At 50.9% G+C, this 23,460-nt stretch overlaps 1 protein-coding gene across 3 annotated transcripts in view; it reads right to left on the bottom strand.

The window, feature by feature from the left end:
- Nucleotides 1-12,803, bottom strand: part of ADAR (adenosine deaminase RNA specific) — a 31,337-nt gene extending 18,534 nt beyond the window's left edge. Inside the window, exon 1 of one of the 3 annotated variants that reach the window (XM_074981020.1) lies at nucleotides 12,782-12,803. The gene's annotated coding sequence lies outside the window, so the exon portion shown is untranslated. Of the gene's footprint in view, nucleotides 1-847; nucleotides 940-9,055; nucleotides 9,146-12,781 lie in introns of those variants that run through there. The other 2 variants (XM_074981019.1, XM_074981018.1) reach the window with 2 other exon arrangements.
- Nucleotides 12,804-23,460: the final 10,657 nt, after the last annotated feature.

The following is a 23,460-nucleotide window of genomic DNA, read 5'->3' as shown; positions in this document are numbered from 1 at the left end:
GGTTGGGGCTTTTTCATTACCCTGAGCAACAACCAACTGAAGTGCTCATGTAGATATGGCTAAAACCGTTCTAAGGCACCTGATAACTTCACTTGCATTTAACGGTGTGACAGACAGGCTTCAATGCATTTTCCCTGGTTCAACCCATACTGATATCAAGAGACATGCTCCAGATATTGAGAGCGGCAGATTCAAGTGCTGCATCTTGTTTCTTGAGGGCAATGAGTACCCTTTTTCTTGTACATGGCCATTACAGTTCTATTAGTTACCAGGACACAAGAAAACCTGAGAGCACACAACACGCTAGGAGGAAGAAGGGAGGAGTTAGAAATTGTTCTTACCTTGTTTTTGCCCACTCCACAAGTACAATTCATTTAACTGATCGGATGGTAAAGAACTCCCTGTTCCCAAACTGTGAACTATCACAACTTTGCCTTGAATGGTCTCTTAGAATACAAAATTTCCTAGGCAAAACTACCCGTCTGAGCTTGTGCTTATCTGTGATGCATTTAGTTCCTCTCCCAGAGCCGAAGAAGAAATAAAAGCCTATTTCTCCCCCCAGCAGAAGTTGGTCCGACGACAGATACTGGGTCTCCAATCTGGTTCTGTCTAACCATCTGACGAAGCAGGTCTTTGCCAATGAAAGCTTAAATTCCAAAATATCTGTTAGGCTACAAGGTGCCACAGGACTTCTTTTTGTTTCTCTAACCATAGGCTCCCGCTGGTAGCAGGAGGAGCTGAAAGACAACAGAAACACCAAGAGGCTGGGAGCAGTTCTTCCCTGTGCCAGCCAAATGGTCAAAAGGCAGCCTTCGCAAATGGCTCCTAGGTACAAAAAACTCATTACCTGGGTGCATTGTACAAACAAGAGGGCCGGGCCAGTCTCCCCTTCACCTCTGTCGGGCCTGCAGCTGACAATTTAATCATTCACTTCATCAGCTTAAAATGGCTTCACGTTAAGTTTCAGTTTCATTTTCTCCCCGCTAACTCTCACTTCTCCCTTTTGCCTGGTGTTCTGTTTCACTGAGGAGGGGTTGGCCAGCTCCTAGGGTGTGTCTGGGCCACAGTGCTCCAGAAAAAGAGAGAACCTTTCATTCGCTGCCCTTGCGTACACTTCCTTCTACCAGTCTCCTGCTGCAACTGCCTCTGCTTTAAACAGGGGCTCTCACACCTTCTCCCAACGTGTACTACGTAGGGATTTTGCTGTTGGGAACTGTCCCTCATTCCTGGCCTGCAAAACAACCAGTTCTAGCTTCCCTCCTTAGAAACTAGTGAGAGGAAAGGTGTACATGTCACCCCGCCCACTCCTGCTGCACAGTGGGGAGAGGCAGGAATGAGACCTGAAAGGGGCTCTGTGGCAAAAGACTGTGTTTTGTGGGAACTGAAAGCCATACACCCCATTACTGTGGCACTCCTACCTCTGGTCCAAGGACACTCACACCCCCAGCTGCTGAAGAGGAGCATGAAACTGACTGGAGTCTAGTGGAGGTCAGGTGACCAAATGTCCCCTTTATAAAGGGCTAGCTCTGTATTTAAGCCCTCCTGCAGATGTCCTTTTTCTTAAAAATAGGCAAACTCTCCCACATTTTCTGTCTCTCCCCTGCCACCAGTCCTACTGCTGACCAGACCCTTGCTAGCTAGCCACCCACCCAGCCGCAGCCGGGGGGAGGGGGGGAGGGGTGGTGTTTGTCCAGTGGCTGATGAGGGAGGTGAATGCACCAGGCTGGTGGTCAGGTAAAGCTACAGCACACAGGGCCAGCTGCCCCCTGGCTGATCCATCAGTGCAGTCCCTGCTGCAGGCCAGATCCTGGTCAGGAGGGTTCCCTTCACCCCTACCCTGTTTCCATCCAGACAGTCCTGGCTTCTTGCTGTGGTGGTTGATCATTGCGGGAAGCAGTTGATGGTTACAGCTTGCCTTTGCTGCCTGTCCATCAGCCCTTCACTTCATGCTTCTGCTCTCACTGTCCTCTCTAGGGTGACCATATCTCCCTATGTTGAATATAGGACACCTGGTAAAATTACTCATATGCAAGGGGCCTATGAACCCGCGTGTCCCCCACGCTACCTTTTGAAGATGCAGCACCAGGTACCAGGAGAAGCGGGTCTGTACTGGGTGCTCAGCCAGGTGTGGAGGGTGAAGAGCACTAGGTAGGGAGGGCTGGGTCAGGTCAGTCAGTCACCACTATTCCCGTGTTAGAGAAGTGCATGGGAATGAGCGCATGTAACTTCTCCCTGTGCAAACCTTAAAGAGGAGAAGGCAAATAAAAAGACTGCCTCTACCGTGTTTCCTTCTAATAGGGGCTCAGTCAATTCAATGTTAATTGGAATGTTTCTGTTGCATAGGTCTGACGGATTGCCATTGACCTCACTTGAACACAAGTGCTTTTAGCAGGTGTCCCATAGTCAGCACAGGGAAATACGGTCAGTCTAAACAGAGGCCTGGTGGTGAAGCTCTCTGATATTCTCTGGGGCCTTGGGGAAATCGCTTCTCACACTATGTCAACACTACATTGTTGAGAGTGGTACAGGTGCCCTGCAGCAGAACCTCTGGTGAAGCTGCTCTAAACCAGTGTTGGGCAACCTGCAGCCTATCAGGGTTCTCTGTGCAGCCCACAAGACAGAGAATTCTCTGTGCTGCCCAAGATTGCCAGGTTCTGATGGTTTCCATTGGCGTATTTTTTCCCCATTGGTATTACTAAGGTGACACACACAGAAAGCAAGAGCACGTGAAGGGAGGTGCGTGGTGATTGCACAGCTTTGATCATGAGAGCCATGTGGTCCCTCTGCATCCCAACCAAGTACTGCTACGGTTCAATCAGCACACCGCAGTTCGCAAAACTATCCTATCCCAGAAGATTATCTTGATTATGACAATCTTGTGACCCACTGAGATGAAGGAGGCTACTCATGCAGCCTGCTCAGGTGGCCCATCACAGCTCTAACTCCTGCCTCTGTAAGAGGTGGTAGCTATGCTGGCAGCAGAAGCCCTCCCGCCACTACAGATACTCTATGCCCATGCTTAGGGAGGTATAACTTATGTTGCTCAGGTGTGTGGATTATTCACACCTCTGAGCAATGTAAATTAGACCAAAGCAATTTCTACTTCAGAGACAGGCTCAGAGCTTGCCTCCCTTGCGGTATAAAAGGGATATGTCTGCCCTACCAGACAGGAGTGTTGTGAGGATTTGCTTTCTATTGTTTGCAAGAAGTTTTGAAGATGAGTGCAAGAGGGTTTTCACAGGCACACCTACCCATACAGCAATTCAGCATGTCTGCAAAAACACTCTGTGTCCACGACCTGCATTAGTCACCATAAAGCCAGTTCTTGTCCCTCATTCTTAGCCCAGACTGTCAACCATTTTAAGAGCGTGGGATTCTGCCAGTCCTCCTTTGGGGAGTTGTTGGATCACGTGGGTAGAGCACTGGGCTGAGTCAAGAGAACCACCAACCTGCAACGTGACGCTGGGCAATCATTTCCCATCTGTGCTTCCTTTCCTCCCTCTCCAACCTGTCTTGTCTATTTGGCCAATAAGATCTTTGGGGAAGAGACTGTCTTACTATCTGTAGGCACCGTGTCTAGTACTGTGGTGTCCAACTGCTATAGCAAACTAGCCACATAATTCTGAAAATATATTTACTGTTCAAGCCAACTGCACAGTTGTGGTTTGTGGCCTGCCTGGCTAGTGGCCTGCACCTTGGGCACCATGGGTCTAGTACAAGGCTTTGATCTCATCTGAAGACCTCACAAACACTACTGCAGAGAGTCTCTAGTGTGCAGGACCCCTGGGGTGTGCAGAGGCAGGCTTAGAAGGGGCACAGCTGGGACCTAGGACAGCTTCACAGAGGGTGAGGAGAGAACACCACATAGCTCTGCTCCTGGCCCGGCAATCTGACTGCACCAGCTGTCAGGGTTGGGCCTGCTCCCAACCCCTGTTCTGGCCCCAACTTTGTCCCCCTTATCCCTTTCCATGTGCCCTTCTCCCAGATTTAGAGGGCTGAGGGGATGCACATGGGGTAAGGAACACTGGGTACCACAGGATGAAGTGTGGAGAACACTGGCCTATCCGTATCCATGGTGGGTGCAAGACAGTTTTATTTTCCCACTGCAATTTAGTCATTCTTCCCTTTCTAATGAGCACGCATGATTTGCTCTTAAATTCTTGAGAGATGGCAGACACACAGGAATGGGGCAGACACATAGGAATGGTCACACAAGATCCCTGTATGACATCAGCCTACCCCTGCTGTCGATAAACCTTATCAGTTAAACAAGGGCTGAAATTTCACCCTGACCACAGCTTATGCTCTGAAGAAAGACCAATGGCCCTGGCAATTTTATCTTAGCTAGCACAATGCTGTGTTTGATAATCATATAAACCACTAACCTTGTATTAATCCTGTTAATTAATTAATTGATATTCCTTAGCAAGTTCTGCATTCTAATACTGGTGTTAAAAGAGAGATGGGGGGAGAAGGAGCAAAGGAAGGGGTGCAATGCCCCTGGGGGGGAGAAAGAGGAAGGAGAGCAGAGTAATGCACAAAGTAGGAAATGAGTGAGGGAGTGCAATGCCTCCTGGAGGGGGAAGGGGAATGAGCAAGGAGAATGTAGTTTCTTGGGTGGGGGGGGGAAGAGGAGCAGTGTCCTGAGGAGGGGTGGACTTCCTGTGAGGAAGATGGGAGAGTGAGCAAGGGAAGGAGCACAGATCGCAGGGACGTGGGGGAGGAAAATGAGCAAAGGGAGGGATGCAGTTCCTTGGGTGGGAGAAGACTAAGCAGCAGGGCGAAATGCCCCCAGGATGGGGGAGAAGAATGAGGAACTGGAAATTAGCTCCTTGGGGGGTGAGACGAATGAGCAGGGGGAGGGGTGCAGTTCCCCCAGAGAGGGGGGAGGAGAATGAACTGGGGAGTGCAGTGCCCCCGGGGCAGGGATTGCAACATCCCTGGTGCTGCCACTGGCTCCCCCTCTCCACAGAGCACAGGGTCATAATGGGACCAAGGGAGCTTAGCTCCCTGCCGGCCTCTTACCCACTCTCGGCTGCCACCGAAGCCGCCTATATTGTGTGGAGGGGGAGCCAGTCAGGAGTGATGACGCACCATGTGTGCAACACCCCCAGCCTGCCACTGAACTGAGCCATGTGAGACTCATGACCCCACAGGCCTGGAGCTGCCCCCAGGCTTAGCAAAGTGCTCGCTTCTTGCGCCCAAAGCTGCAGCCCCTCCACTCAAACCCAAGCCTCGCAAGCTGGGCCTGTGGGTTTGGAAGCTACTGCAGTCTGTCCTCCTGCGAACTGGCTGCAGCCCTGGGCCCTCTGGCCTTCGGCTGAGTGACATCCAGCACTCCCGGCTACAGCAGGCTGGAGTTGTCCTCCCAGGTAACAAGAAGAGTTACACTGGGAGAACACTATAGTCACACATGCCCATTACTAACAACCACATCACGTGGAAGTCTCCTCCTCCTCCTGGAGTCGCTTGAATGCTACTAGTAGGGGACACAAGAGCTCTTCCAGCTTGACTTGCTTTTCTGGAAAAATACCTATTTAAGTAAAGACCAAAAAGTCACCCTCACTGACCAGACAATTTCCTCCCCTGATCACTGGGAGAAACAAACTTCAAAGCTGCCGGCTAAGGCTGACTAAAAGAAAAAGGGACACAATGCAGAAGTGTCCTAATCATCTATATATTTTAGCAAGGGCATTGTGTTGTGCCATATGTATGCGGTAATATAAGAATGATCAGGTTATACAAGTAACAATTTGTATTCCATCAAAACAAAAAAGCAGTAAAGTAGCACTTTAAAGATGAACAAAATAATTTATTAGGTGAACTTTCATGGGACAGACCCACTTCTTCAGACCATAGCCATACCAGAACAGACTCAATATTTAAGGTACAGAGAACCAAAACCAGTAATCGAGGTGGACAAATCAGAAAAAAAATGATCAAGGTAAGCAAATCAGAGGGTAGAGGGGCAGAAGTGGGGGAAGCCAAGAATTAGAATAAGCCAAGTAGGCAAATGAGCCCCTATAGTGACCCAGAAAATTCTAATCTCGGTTCAAACCACATGTTAATGTGTTAAATTTGAATATAAAAGATTGTTCAGCAGCTTCCCTTTGAAGAGTGTTGTGAAAATTGCTCTTCAGTAACACGCAGACTCTTAAGTCATTAACAGAATGGCCCACTCCATTAAAATGCCGGCTAACAGGTTTGTGGATCAGGAGTGTTAATACTACACACAATGTCTATTAGCTGTCACCTACCTTTACTAGTCTTGGAAAGAATTGCTGTCTTTGTGCACATTTGCTACTGAAGCTAATGGATTCACCAAAGATCTCATTTACTTTTCAGACCATTACTCCTGAGGACAGTACTGCTGTGCTCACTAGCAAAGGTGTTATGAGAATTCTTCACTATTGGAATGCCAGAACACTATCTAGATAGGAAAAACGTGATAGCCCTTTTAAAGGGCTACACTGCCACCATCTGTTCACTCTGTAGTTTAAAACAAGAGACCACTCTGAAATTTAAAAGGTCCATATTCTATTGCAACCAGTAACATGTTGCTAATGCTTCCTAAATCCAAATGAAAAGAGATGTCACCATTTCCCAGTCAAACATTGTGTTTTCTTCCTGAAAATTCCACATCATATAGAAAGTGACAGTATCTCCCAGGTTTTTCGAACGCATTGGTGTCTACAAGATTCCCTTGCTTACATCTGATTCCACAAATATCCAAACAACATGCAGCACATTTCCAGGTGGAATGCATCTAGGAACGTACTACTTGAAGCATTATGTATGGCCAGTAGGAAACAAAATTCTGTAAAATTGGGTATGTACATTTGCCAGGTCTTTGCAACAGTAAAAATCAGGCCCTGGGTCTACATAACAAAGATGCAGGGTATCCAACACCAGCAAAGTAAATGAGAGCTAAGGGTATTCAATATTTCTGCCTTAAAGCTTTGCATCATCTGCTACCATCTCATAATGGGGCTTCAAACTCCACATAGTCCTCTCTATCCCAGCCAAGCAATAGTCTTCCATTCGCTTGGACCTCAGGGAAAAAAAATAAGGTGACTTCCTCCCTCTAGGTCTCTCTGAAAAAATACAACAGACAGACTGCCTGAGCTGCTGTTTCTGATTGCAGGCAAGCCTCCTCTCCCCCTAAAACATAGTATAACAGGGCAACAGTGGAACAGGTGCCTGACAGGTTATGTAACAGTCACACTCTGAAGTAGGCAGCATCTGACATCTCACAATACCCTTTTAAGTTTCCTGATTCCTAGCAGACCTTTTATTTGTACCAGAAGTTCTCCAGGGAGAATTAAATGATTCCCTTCACCACTACCTTTTAGCAGGAACATTAGAGATGTGAAAGTAAATTCCCATTACTGTGCAAGATCAGTCAGATCTAACTCCACAGTTTGGCCAATAATGCTCCCAGTAATGTGGGAGATTTGACAATCTTGCAGGCCTGCAGCAATGGTGAGCATGAAGAGCGAACACAACTGAGTGTAGAAAAAGGAATGTTAGCCAAACAATAGTTATTTTCATAAGCAAAGCCATGAAGTATTGAACTTCAAAAGCAAGCAGCAAAAAGACTTGTACAGCTTTTTGTAAATTTCTGCTTTAAAGCTGTGAGAAGCAATTTGGAAGAATAGCACAGCAGCTTAAAAAAAAATCACACATATCAGCACATAGCAAGCTGGTGTGCAAAGGAATGGGTTACCCAGGGAGGTGGTCGAATCTCCTTCACAATACCAACTTGATGAAGCCTTGGCTGGGATGATTTAGTTGGGATTGGTCTTGCTTTCAGCAGGGGATTGAACTAGGTGATTTCCTGAGGTCTCTTCCAATCCTATGATTCTATGGCTACGTCTACACGTGCCCCAAACTTCGAAATGGCCACGCAAATGGCCATTTCGAAGTTTACTAATGAAGCGCTGAAATGCATATTCAGCGCTTCATTAGCAGGGCGCCAGCGGCACTTCGAAATTGACGCGGCTTGCCGCCGCGCGTCTCGTCCAGATGGGGCTCCTTTTCGAAAGGATCCCACCTACTTCAAAGTCCCCTTATTCCCTTATTCAGCTCATGGGAATAAGGGGACTTCGAAATTGACGCGGCTTGCTGCCGCGCGTCTCGTCCAGACGGGGCTCCTTTTCAAAAGGATCCCGCCTACTTCGAAGTGCCGCTGCCGCCCACATGCTAATGAAGCGCTGAATATGCATTTCAGCGCTTCATTAGTAAACTTCGAAATGGCCATTTGCATGGCCATTTCAAAGTTTGGGGCACGTGTAGACACGGCCTATGACATATTCAAAAGGATGTTTATGCTATAGGTTCTAGCCCATCACAGGATGGAAAAGAAATATTAGATTATTTAACTGCATTTAAGTATTTGAAATTTGCAATAAACATTACAATGGTGTTTCCCCTTGTATTTTATGTTTCTTCACTTCCAATTTAGATAGGAATATCCTAGTCCTCTTACATTAAATCACGCAGCTACTACAGTGTTTTATTTGTGCAATTCCTGGAAAGGGGCTGGGGTGCGCACAAATCAAGAGCAAGTTCCCGATTCCCGAAGCTGCAGGTGAGTTGCAATGTGGCAAGGTATTTAGCAAAGCGGGTGGGGAACATGATAAGGAAGCAGGGAGGGTGTTCTGGGGGACAACGAGGGCGACAGGCAGGACGCCACCCCCGCCTCTCCGCGCAGGGCCACTGCTGCGCCCCGTGCGAGGCCCGCGCTCAGACCCGGCTCGTTGCAAGCTCCCTGCAGCTGGGAGACTTAACACCGCCACGCACGCGCCGCAGCCTGCTGCCCAGCCCGGGGCCAGCAGGGGGCGCGCGACGCCCTGCCCAGCATCATCGCGCCCCTCCCCCACCTCACACGGCGCGCGCCCCCCGGCCTCTATATAGCCCCTCGCTGGCCGCACCACACCGCGCACGCGCAGCCCCCGCCGTCCGGCCTCACTGCGCACGCGCTACCGGAGGCGCTTCCCGCCCGCCCGCTTTCCCCCTCCCCCCACAGGGTCTCCCACCCGCCCCAGGAACTCACCGCCGCGCCGCGCCGCTGCCGTCCGCCCACCCGCCCGCCCGGGACTCGCAGCCCAGCGACGAGAGGAGGCCGCCTGCCCGCGGGGCTCGCGCCTGCTCCTGCGTCCCCTCCCCCTCCGCAGACCTCGCTCTCCTCACCGCCGCGGTGCCTGGCGCGGACTGATTGCGTCACGCCGCGCGACGAGGGGAGGGGTGGGGTAATCCACGTGACCCCCATGCGTCAGGTGGTCTACGCTGTGGCCCCGTGGAACCTGGACGCGCAGTTCCGCTGCAGGAACCTGTGGAAGGGTCCCACTGACACCTCCCTGGCGGGGACCGGCCCCCCGCCACAGACACCCCCCCAACGCCCCTTTCCTGGCGGGGATCCCCTGCCACAGACCCCCCAACATCCCCTTCCTAGCAGGGACCCCCTGCCACAGACCCCGCCCAACACCCCTTTCCTGGCAGGGACCCACCTGGGAATGGACCCCTGATACCTCCTTCCCTTGCAGGACCCTTACCCTTCACAGCAATGTTACACATGGAAATTTCTGTCTCCCTTCCACACTTCAGGGACACACGCCTTTATCCAATCCCAATGTCTCCAGGTGTGCCACTGTTAATTTAAACTCCCCTCTCCCCATTCCCAATTCCTCTGGCTCAGGGTGCAGTTCCCATGGGAGTCTGCAGGATCTGTGTTAGGGAAAAAGCCTTGCACTGTAATAGTCTTATTCTCTATTGACAATTATCAAGAAAGCAGAACACAATGCTAAGCGCACAGTGTCCTGCTCACCAGTCCTGACAAGGCAGCAGCCTTCCCCCGTTGGGCCAGTCACAGTCAGTCTCTGGATGCTAGTTGCTGCACCTCAAGGTCTGGCAGCTCTGATTCTTCCCTCCCAGGTTCTTCCTTCTTATTCCTATGAGCAGATGGGAATAAGGGGACTTCGAAGTAGCCAGGGGCCTTTCGAAAAGGAGCCCCGTCTGGACGAGCCGCGTGGCAGTGAGCCATGTCAGTTTCGAAGTAGCGCAGCTGCCCGAATGCTAATGAGGCGCTGAATATGTATTTCAGCACTTCATTAGTAAACTTTGAAATGGCCATTTGCATGGCCATTTCGAAGTTTTTGGCTTGTGTAGACACGGCCTTGATGTTCTTTCCTTCTTGCCTTTTTGCCTTCTTTTCTTCCTTTACTTTTTCCTTTTTGGTTTGTTTTGTTTTCCCTCTTGGACTCCAGTTTAAGTAGTGAAACTTAACTGCTTAGCTATACCTTGACCAATTACTTTAGTATAATTTTACTAACCAATCATAACGTACTGTAACAGAGTTACCTAACCATTCATAACCCACCATCTTAACTGATTTACACCTAACAAAATTAATTATACGGCAGAGAGGAGCATTTTCAAATGGGACAGAGAATATACAGAAAACAGTAGAAAAGTGAAGACAATCATCAGAGAATGGGCTTGTAGATGTTTGTCTCTGTAGAGAATGGTGATGCCACAACCTCAGCTATTGATAAGTCATTGCTTGCCAGATGAAAAGCTATTAACCAACTTTTCTCTACCCATCTTGAGATCTGCTTTATCTGGAGACACTGGGTGGCATTAGGATGTGGTCTCCCTCTTAACAGCCTGATGTGACACTATTGTACTGAAATATAGATGGAATGTAAGTGTGTAACCTGTACTTTCACAGTTACTGGCTGCAGAAGAGCTCTAGGCCTCTCAATACGGCTATAGAAAAAGCTTATTGGTTATGTTGTTACAGGAACAGACCTTTCCAAGATATCCCCTCTTTCCCTGTACATCTTGTTTGGTGAATAGGCTTAGTCCCCACTGTTGTCTGCTGCCATCTCTGAGGCACCGAAAAGGACCTATAAGATGATCCTGAGGCTATAACATTGGCCTGATGGGAGTATGCGTTGATCACCTTGGCAGGGTTCCTAGCATCACTGCTTCAGAAAAAAGCAAATCCTGGGCAATGTTCCCTCTATTTTTCCATCCATGTGTGGAATAAATATTATATGCACCACCAGTAGAAGCACATGTTTTGTGGGCGCTCTGCTAATCAGCTGGGTAGCATTTGAATCACTCCTGGGTGGCTGCCCCAGCACTCAGCTTACAGGAAACACTGCTCCTGGAAAACCCTGGGTAGATATCAAGGAGTCCTGTGGCACCTTAAAGGCTAACAATTTATTAGGGTTCTGCACCCATGGAACGTGCTGAAACTGTGGATGGCCCTTGCTGCACAAATGTCCAACTCTTACCTGCATCCTCAGTATACACATTTCTACACCTGTAGCTCTGCTGATCACTCACTTTCGAGACTCCGTGGGAAGACCAAGAAGCCATCTGACAGTCTGAAAAGCTTCTGTTACTCTGCCATGCTGCTGCCACTTGGTAGGGCGCCTTAGCCAGGAGAAGGGTAAGCAGATCCCTGAGGTATGGGGAGAGTGCAGCCCAAGGCAGGCTCCAGCTGGGTGGGAGGAAGTGTGTTCCCTCTGCCAGCTGAAGGAGGGCAGGAGAGCGCAGTGAGCTGTGTGCGTGAGGAGCACAGAGTTGCTGTCTGTCCAGGTTCAGAGGGGTAGCTGTGTTAGTCTGGTTCAGCAAAAACAACAAGGCCTCATGTGCCATCTTAAAGACTATTGCACTGATCAGCGCAGAAGCTTTCGTGAGCTGCGGCTCACAATTCATGCATCAGACAAGTGACTGCAGCTCATGAAATTTTATACAGTATGAGGGTAGGGTGACCAGCCAGGCCTCCTGTTTTTAAAGGAACAGTCCCATATTTAAGCCCTTTTACCGACAGGTGTCTTGAGTTTCTCTTAAAAATGGGCAAATCATCAGATTATTTTCTGTCTCTTCTCCCCCCCCACCCCCGCATCAGCACTAGTGGGTCCTGCTGCTGGATCCCTGCTCGCCACCCACCCACTAGCAGGATCCAGTGGCCAACGAGATGTGGGTGTGTGCGCGTGCATGTGTGCGTGGGTGTGTGCGCGTGGGCGTGTGTGGGCGTGCACGCGCACACACACACACACACACAGGACTGCTGGTGGGGTGAAGATGCAGCAGGTCAGGCCAGTCACTTTCCCTTCTGGTCTGTCGGTGCACCGCCTGCTGCCTGCCAGCCCAGGGCTCCCCTTCCCTCCCATTCCATTTCCTGCTGGCTCTGGCTGTGAGCTGCTGTGGTTGGTGAGTGCGGGCAGGTGCCAGACGATAGCTAATAACATGCCCCTCTACTGCCCCACCCACTGGTCTACTACATAGCCCATCTCTTGCGTTCTTCTCTCTGGTTTCCCCCCCCCCACCCCCCACAGGGCACATCTTGCCTCTTCTTTTATTGAGGTCCCAGCTGGGGAATGTTGCAGGCTGTTCTGCTCAGTCCCCACTTAAAAGAAAAATTCCACCCTCTCTTCCCAGAATGTCTGCCACAGACGCTCCATTTCTCGATGTGCCTCTCTTCCCACCTGTCCTCTTCTGTGAGACCAATACCTCTTCTCCTCCTAAGGTAGTGGGCCACACACCCAACCTTTGACCTTTCAGGGGCAGATGGCATGAATAACTGCCTTCATGGAGGATGTAGGGGGAGGCAGCATCTTCTCATGAACCAGCTGTGTGGTTCAGTGTCATCATGATATCTCAAAAATCTCATCACACAAAGCCCATTCTGATGACTTGACATCAGCATGTCATAGTGTTTCATCAAATTGTCACAAAACTGCCAGAAGAAATTTAGGCAGGCATCTACCTCTGCTTCAGACTGGTCCTGTGCTCAGCTGGAGGTGTCCAACAGGGAACAGCAGTCCTGACTATGAGGCTGAAGCCAGCTTCATGTACTAAATAGAGAGATAGCACTGGGTAGGAGAGTGGATGTGCTCAGGTTCTTCCTTCTCTCCAGGCGCCAGCTTCACAGAGAGTGATATTGTTGGACTGGAAAACTGGATTCTCTCTTGAGTGTTTTGCAAAGAGGCCCATGGGAATGTTCAGTTTCTTGAGAGCAGAGCTCATCCTAAAAGAGAGTCATTTAAACAGTAAGTGTGTTTTACTTAGAGGTGTCATCCATTAGGGTGAAAAATAGGCATCTTGGTGAGAGGCCAGTCCACTGGTGAGTAATGCACACGCTGGCTGCAAGGCTGCTTTAGGAGGAATGCATCTGCATGAATCTTTTATTTCCTGCTGACCCGAGTGAATCCTAATATTGAAGGATGGCCCAGAGGAAAAATAGCAGCTGCATCTGACCTGCCTTACTCCTCTATAGACAAAGAAGCAAGATTAAAGCTTTGTGGATACCCGCTGCCTCTAATTCCCAGCGTCTAATTCAGCGTCTGTGCTGGTTGGGAAAGAGAAAAAGTAACAAGTACTGACAGCTGCTGAAGATTCGCCCTTGACCTGGCTCACTAGTATTGGCTGTAAGTAGTCAGTGAAGTGCAGAATGCCCTTGCCTCCAACTTCAGTGAGAGAAAAGGCTGCTCAGGCCTTAGGTTAGTGGCAACAGAGAGTTCTAAGGGAAGGTGCTCACAGACTGTCCAACATCTCTGGCTCCCCCCCTGCACTGAGCGGAGCAGAGCTGATGGTGACAATTTCAGTTGTAATAACATTTCTGTTTGAAAACAAAACCATCCCACCATTGCCCCCCGTGCCACTTCCCAGGGACAGGCAGGCAGACTCAGCCACCCTAGTTAAAACCCTGCATCCCTCCATCACTGCAGCGTCTCCATCTCAGCAGGGGCCACCCCTCTTCATTGTATTAGTCTGAAAGCTGGTGGCATGGCACAGATTGTTCCTGTCCGCTGCCTTGTTTCTTTTCCTGTAAAGAAAGGAGATCTGGCAAGGAGAGCAAAATATCTCCACAGTGACTACTTTGAATACAATATGAGAGGCAGAGGTGTAATTGTGGAGTGTTTTTTTCACTGAAGGGGCAGGTGGGTGCTCAGTGTATGGGGGTCTCACACCCTGGAGTGGTTTGTTGGTATAACTGGGCAGTAGTAGTTGCACTCGTCACATAATTCCGAGAGAGAAAGCTCCAGTTGTGCACCCTCTGGGTCTGGACCCCTCACTGGGGCTGCTCTAGGGCCCAGAATTCCATTGCTTGGTGCTCACCACTGGACCGGGGCTGAAGGATGTGAATGGATGTTACTGGTACCTGCGAAGGAGAATTGCATGACAGCTAACAGTGTGCATTCTCCTAAGTGCTTACAACACTTTGCTCAGTTTAACTATTTGCTGGAGCTCTGTTTGGTAAATTGCAGTCAGCACCCTCCAAACAAGTCATGAATGCATCCTTGGTTTGGCTATGACAAAACCAGTAACACAGAAATGCGCAGGTAAGAAACGCATAGCTATTTCGTCTTCTTAACTCATGAGGACACATTTAGACCCCAACGCTGCCAAGACTTACTTGTGTATTTAACTTTGCTACCAGGACTAGTTCCACGGGTTTAATTTGGGGCCATGCACAGTAGTAAGGCCCAGCCTGCGCACTGCAGGGCTGGGGCCTTGTGCTTTAGACCCAGAGGAATGGGATTTTCTTCCTTGGCATAACAATTAGAAACTCATGTTTCATGTGGTTATGTAATGCTGGGGGCTGGGGATCTGCGACAGACACTGTGTAGCATGAGACTCATGATAAAATGATAAGAGTTGGCAGCGCTGGAAGACCGACGTAGTCTGACACTCTGTACCAGGAATGAAGGGGCCAGAGATCAGTGTGCAGCGTAAACACTTACTTGGACCAAGTATCAGCTACTCAGTGGGAGCTCATCCGTAGGGCGTCAGATTTCTGGGGGCTTGGCTGGATTCCAAACGCCCTTCAGCAGGAATATGGCTGAGTGCTCTGCAGAACACAAGTTGCCAAAATCACATCTTTATTAACTTCCATTGTTTCTATTTAATTTTAAAGGACCCCTTAATACCCGTCTGTACCCTGAAGCTGTAACAATGCCCATGCCCTTGTTGTTTGGGAATGGACTTTGTGGATGAGTTTATACTGGAGATTTGGAGCTTGCCTGAGGCCAGTGTTTAATACAGTGAGGGGCAACCTAGGCTAACTAGTGGGCCACCAGTGGCCCTGCTTTATCTCAGGGCCCCCAAGGCTGTGGTAACGAAGGCAGTCTCCTGGCCAGGGTTGTTTTGCTGACTGCGTTTGCACACCTAGAATTTGTGGGGTGGGCTGGCTGCAGAGGGAGTGCCTGGCTCTGACAGTGTTGCCTGTAGCCAGGACACACCTTACCTCCTATGCTCTGGCTTTACGTGTGTGTCTCTTTAGTAATCCCAGTGGAGGAAACCAGCCGAATCTGGCAGCCCTGTGTGTGGGCAGTGACACTGAAATGCCGTGTGGGCCACACACAGAACCCCATGGCCCCAGGTTGCTCACCACTGGTTTAAGAGTGGATTCCTGGGTCTGAGCACAGACAAATGCGGCCATGGTAGATTGACGGAGCAAGTCGTTTCAGTGGGCTGAGTGCAGGCCCTGCGGCTGGGTGGATGCTGCTCCAGCGCAGGCAGAACCTGAGCCTTCACTTCATTCTCTGTGTTAACTGCAGGGATTCAGGAAGTGCACCAGGCGGAGGGGATGGGGCGCAGTCAGCTCCTGGCTCTCTCAGGGTGGGTACCAGGGTCTGCTTTGCTCTGGCACGTGCTTCTTGCTCTGAGTTCTGAGCCACCACTCATGGGACACAGGGAGCAGGTTCCAAAGGGTTTGGCTCCTGCAAGGGGTTCTCCGGAGCCCACACGATGGCAGCGTTCGCCCGAGAGGCAGCTCGGGAGGCGATTCCTCGGCAGGCTGATTGCCATCTATTGTGTGTCTCCATTGCAAGCCAAGGGATTGTAGCACAGCCCCTCCCCTCTGCGCTCCACCTGTCTGTTCTGAGCACAGCTCACACTGCTTCAACGGCACCAAACATCCCTTCCTGGCTCCTGAGGTCGGCCTGTTCTCACAAGACAGAAAAGGGGCCACGGTGCTGGACATTCCTCTCACCCGCTGAGCCCTAAAGCAAAGGAGTTATTTAAAATTAGTGGTTTCCTAGTGGATGGAGCTGGATTAATGGACACACTCCCCTTGTTACCATACAAATGGGCACCAACGTCTCACAGGCCCTGCCGCTAGCCAGCACCGCTTGCCTGGGACAACCTGCTCAAACTGGGGTCCCCCTCAGCTTCATGGCGAAAGGGCCCAGTGTGCAGTAAGGGGCTGTCATGTAGTGCTCTGCACTGATGTCACGCCTGTGTTTCACATGGCCCTCACCAAGGAGTGGTGTCTTCTGTTGGGGCCCGTGCTAACCCGAGACCTAGACCGGAAAGTGCCTCCTATCCCCGCCAGCAGGTGTATTTCAGTGGTTCTTTCTAACAGCATTGTGGCAGTAGCAGGTGTCCATCTGGGGGCGTGTAGGGGGGATCCATTTGTTCAAACAGGAGCATGGCACAACTGAAAGGGTTACTGGTACGTGCACATTGCATTAGCTCAGGACACTAGCCAAGCAGTGTGTGAATGAGCTGGGATGGAGCATTCACCAAACCATGTGCGCTAGGAGGTAGGTTGCAGATGGGAATGTACCACAGGCACCCAGTGCACCATGCTCACTGCTCCCTTGTTCACGCCGGGTTCCTTCTGCACCACGGCAGGCAGCACAAGTCAAGAGCAGGAGCCACGGCATGGAGAGACAGGGATGGATGGAGATGGAGATGGGGTGATTGGTGGAGCGGAAGGTAGCTGCGTGCAGATCTCAGAGGCTGTGTACAGCAGGTTAGTCACATGGCCTGAGCTGATTCTTTGCGTACAGCATTTTTTAAGCTAAGTGAGGGAGAGGCGTGCCCATCATTGCCTCCATGACTTCCATGGCGCAGCAGTGGCCCATTATGGAAAGGAGCAGGAGGAGAAGAAATAGGCAGAGGTACCAGGCAGCTGAATATCTAGCAATTTAACTGGCTTCTCTTTCACCCATTGCTCCTGAGCACCACGCAGTGCGAGTGTCAGAGCAAGCAGGGTCCTCCTATGGCTTTGGGGTAGTGTGGGGTGTGTCCAGCGCAGGCAGGGGTCACAGCTGGCAAGAGGAACATTGCAGGCTTAAGGACACCTGTGTGGAAGTGGCTTGTAGGGACAGGAGAAGAGAGGCCACTGTGCTGCTTACTGCTGGCTGTTGTCTGCCTATCTGCCACCTGGGCTGGTCTGACCTGGTCTGTCTTGCAGCAGATGCTCAGCGCTGATTTCTTTTCTCCCACTCTCCAGAGGGACTGTATCTCTTGGGTCTTGTCTTTGCTACGAACGCACATTGGCACGGGCAGGTCACCATACCACCAAGCCCCGGTGTAGACAGCACTAGGTCAATGGAAGAATTCTTCTGTCAGCCCAGCTGCTGTCTCCTGGGGAGGTGGGTTCCCTTCGCCTATGGGACAGGCCCTTCCTTTGGGGTGGGGAGTGCTACAGTGGCGCCATGTGCAACACCAGCATCAGGCTGGCATGAATCCAGCTGAATCACCGCCGGTCTCTGCCCTGTGGCCGTAAGCAGCACAAGCCTTGCTGTGCACAGGGCAGTTACCTCACTGGTTGCCAGAAATCGCCTGGGGCCAGGGCGCCAGTGCGTCTAGGGATCAAGCTTGCGGAAGTCGGGAGGTCACTCTACTTACGCTGCCAGGAATTTGGCCCATGGAGGCAGCCCAGGGAGCACTCTCTGCTCATCCCCCACCCTCAGCAACCTCCAGTGTGAGCGTCTCTTTCTCGTCAGCGGCAGCAGTGTCTCTGCTCCGGGTGGCTGCAGCTCCTTTCTGTTGCCTGCAACGTGGGGATCCGCAAAGAAGCTCAGCAAAGCTGCAGTTGTGTTCCTCCCAGATGCAGTGAGCAGGGCCTGCACGCCTCTCGCGCCCATGTGCCCTAACTCTGCATGGCCGGAGGGAGGATTTCCGCTACTCCTCCCCAGGTTACAGTATGGTGCTGTGACATAGATGAGCTCTGGCACGTCTAGTACCCCTACGTCCAGCCAGCTTAATACTTCACCAGAGAGGGGACGCATGCAGTCTCTGCCTTAAGCAAAGAATTGGCTGGTTGTCGTGGCTCTTGAGCAACGTTCGGACAGGCGTGGTTTGAGAGCTGTGTGATGTGCTGGATAGGATGTTCTAAGTCAGTTGGAAGTGTGACTTGGCACAGGAGGGTGTGGGACTCGGAGAACTGACGTGAGAATGGGGGTAGCCCTGGGCTGAGCGAGTTGGTGTTGACTGTCTTGGCAGAAGCAGTCGTTTGAGTCATAGGACAACAATCTACAACTGCAAGATGGAAAAAGACGCAAGAGGAGTGATTCTGCCTGGGTTTGGCTGAATCCGGCTTTCTAGCCTGGACAAGCCCTGGTTAGAACCTAGTTGGGTGACAAATGCCCGGTGAGACAGGAATGTCACTTCTTGCTACGTCCAGGCTATAAACTGTGTCTTATGTTGGCTGTTCCCCGTAGCCTTCGACCGGCTCATGTTGGAACCCTGCCCTTGAGCTCTGGTAAAGCAGAGCGCCTTTGGTTGCACTCGGAGTGCCTGGCGCTAAGGAGTGTGGAGCTGAGGGCAAACCCGTGACTTGGTGCCTGGCTCCCCTGGAAGCAGTGAATCAGGGCACCTGAGTGCACCAAAGTGGGTATGAACCACTCGCTGCCCAGGAGAGGGGCAGGGCTTGTGCAGGCAGCAGCTGTGGCTGGAAGCCAGTGGGCACAGATGGCTCCCCCTCCGGCTCTGAGCAGGGATCGTCATTCACCCCAAGCTCCTCATTCACTCTGAAAAGTGTTGGCTGTGCTTTGTGCTCTACATGGGCGAAGCAAAAGGTGCTGCTTTGGCACTTGGACAATAGCTGTATCCGTACGGACATGTCCGCACACGCTCACAGTTGTGTGCTGGGAAGGAGACCTTTGCATCTCTCTGCCATGGTCAGACGGGTGTTAATGTTTCTACCCTCCCTCGGGCAGGGATTCATAAACACCTGCCTTTGCTGACATACACACCGGGCTGGCTGCTGGCATGGTGGTCAGGGTGCTAGCAGCCTCAGCCTCTCAGGCCTGTGAGGCACTCAGGTGAGGAGGGCCATAGCTTCTAGGCCCGGTCTGCAGAGCATTGGGAGTCCCTCTCCCCCGGGGAGGTTGTTGCAGAGCGTGTGGGTTTCTGGAGTTGCATTTAGCTTTTCTGAGGCTCTGTCTTGTTCCACAGAAGGTCCCTGCTCGCCATCACACCCCATGGTGCCATGTCAAGAGCAGGTGTGAGTGCCACAGGGATGTTTTGTTTGGAGGGTCTTTGTAGTTCATACAGAACTAGTGGTGAGGCGAGAACTATCGCAAGGGTCGGTCTGTGTGAGTATGGGAGAGAGGGAGGCAGCAGAGAGCCAAGTCCTACATTTTTTATTTTCATTCATTTTGACCCTGTCTCAGGAAGATGTGTTCATAGATGCAAGTGGAGCTGCCGTACTGGTAGGGTCACGTCTTTGAGAACTGTTTTCACTTCGCGACTGCAACCAGCTGGAAGTTGGGCAATTCCTGTTTAGTTGGAAAAAGAGTCACTTGCCAGCCCCTTTCACCGTGTATCCTGCTAAGAAATGCAGCTTTTTTCGTGACTGCCAGGCCATGAGTGTGAATGGGATCCAGCTTTACTTTCTTCTGGCAACTGTCCTGAAAGTTGACAGCCCTTCCTAGCAACCTGTGCATGTGCAGAGTTTCCACTGGAGTTACGGAATGACACGCGCATGGTGGGGAAAGAGTAAAGCCTCTCAGGTGGAACCAGGCCCTGAGTGCAGAAGGTAAATGTTACATCATGGTTGCCAATGCACAACCTAGGGAGTGTGCCCAACCAACACAACTTTACAGGTCAGCCCCTGCAGAGTAGTTCTGCTCTGCACAGAGCTACGTGAACATGGCACCAGTTCACGCCACCGCTCCTTCTTCCTGGAGTCCCATGTGCTACCAGAAGGGCCAAGAATGCATTTTCCATCTGTTCTACTCCTGTGCTTAGGGAGAGGGACCTGGAGCTTTTCCTGCTTGTGCATCACGAACAGGGTCGTTGCAGTGCGCAAGTTCTTCCCAGCCGGGCAGACAGCCTCTCGCCCAGGGGCCTGTGCGGACGGCACACAGGCCTGATTTGGGAGCAGAGCCTGTGCTCCTGAGGGTTATCTGCAAGGCCTCTGTCAGCTGCCAACTAACGAATTAGAGTGAGCGGGTCGGGGGGGGCAATGTCTTTTGTTGAACCCACTTTTGCTGGAGGAAGAGCCCAGGGCCTATGCTTCCCAGTGCTCCTCCTCAGGTCTGGCAACGGTAACTGGAGTATCACAGCTAATACACTGTGGAGCAGAAAGGGTTAACACATCTTGCAAGAAACCACTTCGAGGCTGTGGGCGTTAACCCCTCTCCAGGCACAGGAGGGGTGTAGGTTGCATTTAATCTTTACCGGGGCAGAGGCTCAGATTTACCACCTAATGAATGGGTCAGGGGTGTGAATCTCCCTCACTTCCACTGAGTGAAGACCAATGCAAGAAATGCATTCGTTCCCCTGCACTGCCCTTGTCTTCCTTGAGTGCTTGTTAGGCACCTCAGTCGGTTGGTGGCCCCACTGACCGTTTAGCAGGGTTCCTGGCAGCTAGTTTGTGTGTCTTTTGCCTGGTGCTTTTCACGTTCATTTTGGGCTGTATGACTGACCTCTGGCAGTTGACTTGGCGGAGTTTATCTGCTTTCTGTCTGCCTTATTTGGAGTTGACTTCCAGGTTTTAAAAGTATCAGGGAGGAGCTGTGTCAGTCTGTATCTTCCAGAACAAGAAGAAGTCCTGTGGCACCTGATAGACTAACGGATATTTTGGAGCGTGAGCTTTCGAGGGTAAAGACCTGCTTTGTTTTAAAAGGTGCCTTTGGGCCACAAACTGCATTTACACTGCTGTTTAGCCCCGCTGGCATTTTGTGGTCCTCTGACTTTTGTTCTGTTTCACAATGTGGGTTATACCTTTAGTTTGAGTCTCTGGCATGATGGCTTAAAACAGTTTCCACAGAGCTTGCAGACATTTCACCCTTGCGCCTGTTCCTTTAAGTTCCTGTGTTTGTGTAGTTCCTGTTGTGAGTGGAAATGCTCCTGTGGGAGGTTTCATTGGTGTTTTCTCCTGTACAAGGATATGACGTTTCATTACCTGCTGGTGGTTAGTACTGAGCAGATCAGCTATAGTCACCTCTAGGGTTAGAGTCTCTGCGCCACTCTGGGCTAAATCAGGAATTGCCTCTCCTCTTATGGGTGCCAGGCCAGCTGCTCCAAGGAGCAGGCATTTATATGGGGTACAGAAACGTCCTCTCTGCAGCCTGTGCTGAGGTGACATTCACACGAGGACAGCTGAATGCCCCATTGTTACTGGGTGTGTAGCATTTCTCAGAGCATTTCACAGTCCCTGTCATCGCTCTGGCCAGGTGGGTGCTACTCCCTTCCTACTGCAGGGCTCCTATCCATATTCAAGCCTGGAACTGCTGGCCCTAGGTATTCCGGGGCACAGTCTGACACACACACAATTTTAGCTGTGTCTGATGCCAGGCTGTCTTTCTTTCTTATGTAGTGTCGGGACCTGCTCCACCATTCCTGGCTGTTCTGTACCCATGTCCCAGCCAGTCTCCTTATTCTGCCACCAATATACCAGGCACGCAAGTTAACCCATTTACGGTCTTGGATATTTATCTCAGTATTTAGCTGCCTGCCTCCATGTGAGTAAATTTAATGGTTTTATGTATTTTTTTTGTTTTACTGATTCTCTCCAACTCCTGCCTTTACTTTATCCACTTCTGCCCTCTCCTATTTACTAGGATATCGAGTGTCTCCTTTAAGCAACCCTGTTGTCCGGCCTTTCTGTCCAAGCAATGCGCTCCTCTGCACCAGCCAGCTTTCCCTAGTGCTGACTTTGAAAATGTCTCGGCTGCATTTTTAATTTTCCATGCCAGCAGCCTGGCCTCAGGTTAAAATAACAATGGAGGCCCTGTTCCCAGGTTCGCAAGGCCGGGGTGAATGGTTGCAGAAAGAATAATGATTGAGGCTTTCCCCTTGGAGAGTCCATGATCCAGAACCGTTAACAAATGCAGATTTCATGCTGCAAAGAAGGATTAAGCACATTTCCCTAATCTCCATGTGTAATTTCTAGTGGCATTGGAAAATGCAGCAGGACTAACACAGCAGGACATGCTGCCTTAATCCCTTGTCATCCTGGAAACAAAGTTATAGGGTTTGACTCTTTGGCACAAGTGTTGCAGGGGTCGGTGGGGGCATTTTTATATTTGACAGGTATTAACTCTGGAGTTCTTATAAACTTGAAATGATAAATGTGTCAGTGGACAACCTTGGACGTCACAGGATTCCTCAGCTATCTATGGCTGGGTCACTATGACTGCATGCCTCTGTGTGGGCTAGAGACTTCAGCTGTGTGCCTGAGAATTTGGTCACAGGGCTGCTGCTGGATTGTTTGATCACTTGGGGGCTGCTCAGGAGCCCACTGACTTCAGCAGGTTTTGGACAGCCATTCACTGGACTCCAGCTCTGGTAACCCATGCCAGGGAGGCCAGGCTCTGTGCCCTGCTTCTCTTTATCAGGTTGTTCTCTTTGGTGCTGTCCAGAGTCTGTCTGGCTTCAGACCCTTCCACCTCAGTTCCTTTGTGTGTAAGGAAGGGCCCTGGCTATTTGCTTAGCCGTGTGAATTATACTGCACACACAACGGGGCTGGGGCAAGACTGAGGCTTGCTGGCTGTCCTGTTGGTATTTTAATGCACACTTGGAGTGGGACACATGCAATCCTTGACCCATCTGCATTCCCTCTCGCTACAGGCCGAGGGCTTAGCTGTATGCAGCCAGTGCTTTGCCTTTGCCCTTTGAGACCTGGTTTGGGCCACAGCTGCAATATGGGAACCAGGGTCTCTTCTCCTTGTTCCATCCACAGGCCAAATAAGGCGTGTGCCTGTGCTTCAGCCTCTGGCAAGAACCCGTCTTATGGCAGAGTCTGCAGGTGGGTGTGCAGCCTGGGAAGGCTCCTCTGACCACGCTGTTTGCGCTGTGTGTGCCATCTCCTGCTCTGATTCTGACACAGCCTTAGTCAGGCCAGGGCCAGGCTCATGTAAGCCCTGCCCCTGGGAGGGAAGGCTGCAGGGAAAGGTACAAATGGACTCTGCTGGCTTGAAAGGGGGAAGCCACTCCAGGAGACTTGCTTGGGAAGCCGGGGACTTGTCCCTGGTTGCTGATGGGAGATGAAGGGCCGTGGCTGCTAACGGGTTCATCAGAGACCTGAGGAGGGCTGGACAGCTGATTAATGCCAGTGGTGTTTTGGACACACAACTGGTACAGGTAAAGAGCCAGAGCTGTTGTGAATCTGCTGGCAGGAAGCAATGGAGAGGAAGCCCTGAAGGACAGACTTATAGTTAAGGCACCACAACTCATGGGATCTAAGGTTCAGCCCCAGACCCT

The sequence above is a fragment of the Carettochelys insculpta genome, chromosome 30 (assembly GCF_033958435.1).
Source record: "Carettochelys insculpta isolate YL-2023 chromosome 30, ASM3395843v1, whole genome shotgun sequence".
NCBI lineage: Eukaryota > Metazoa > Chordata > Testudines > Carettochelyidae > Carettochelys > Carettochelys insculpta.
The sequence above is the reverse complement of the archived record's forward strand: the minus strand, read 5'-3'. Positions and strand labels throughout refer to the sequence as shown.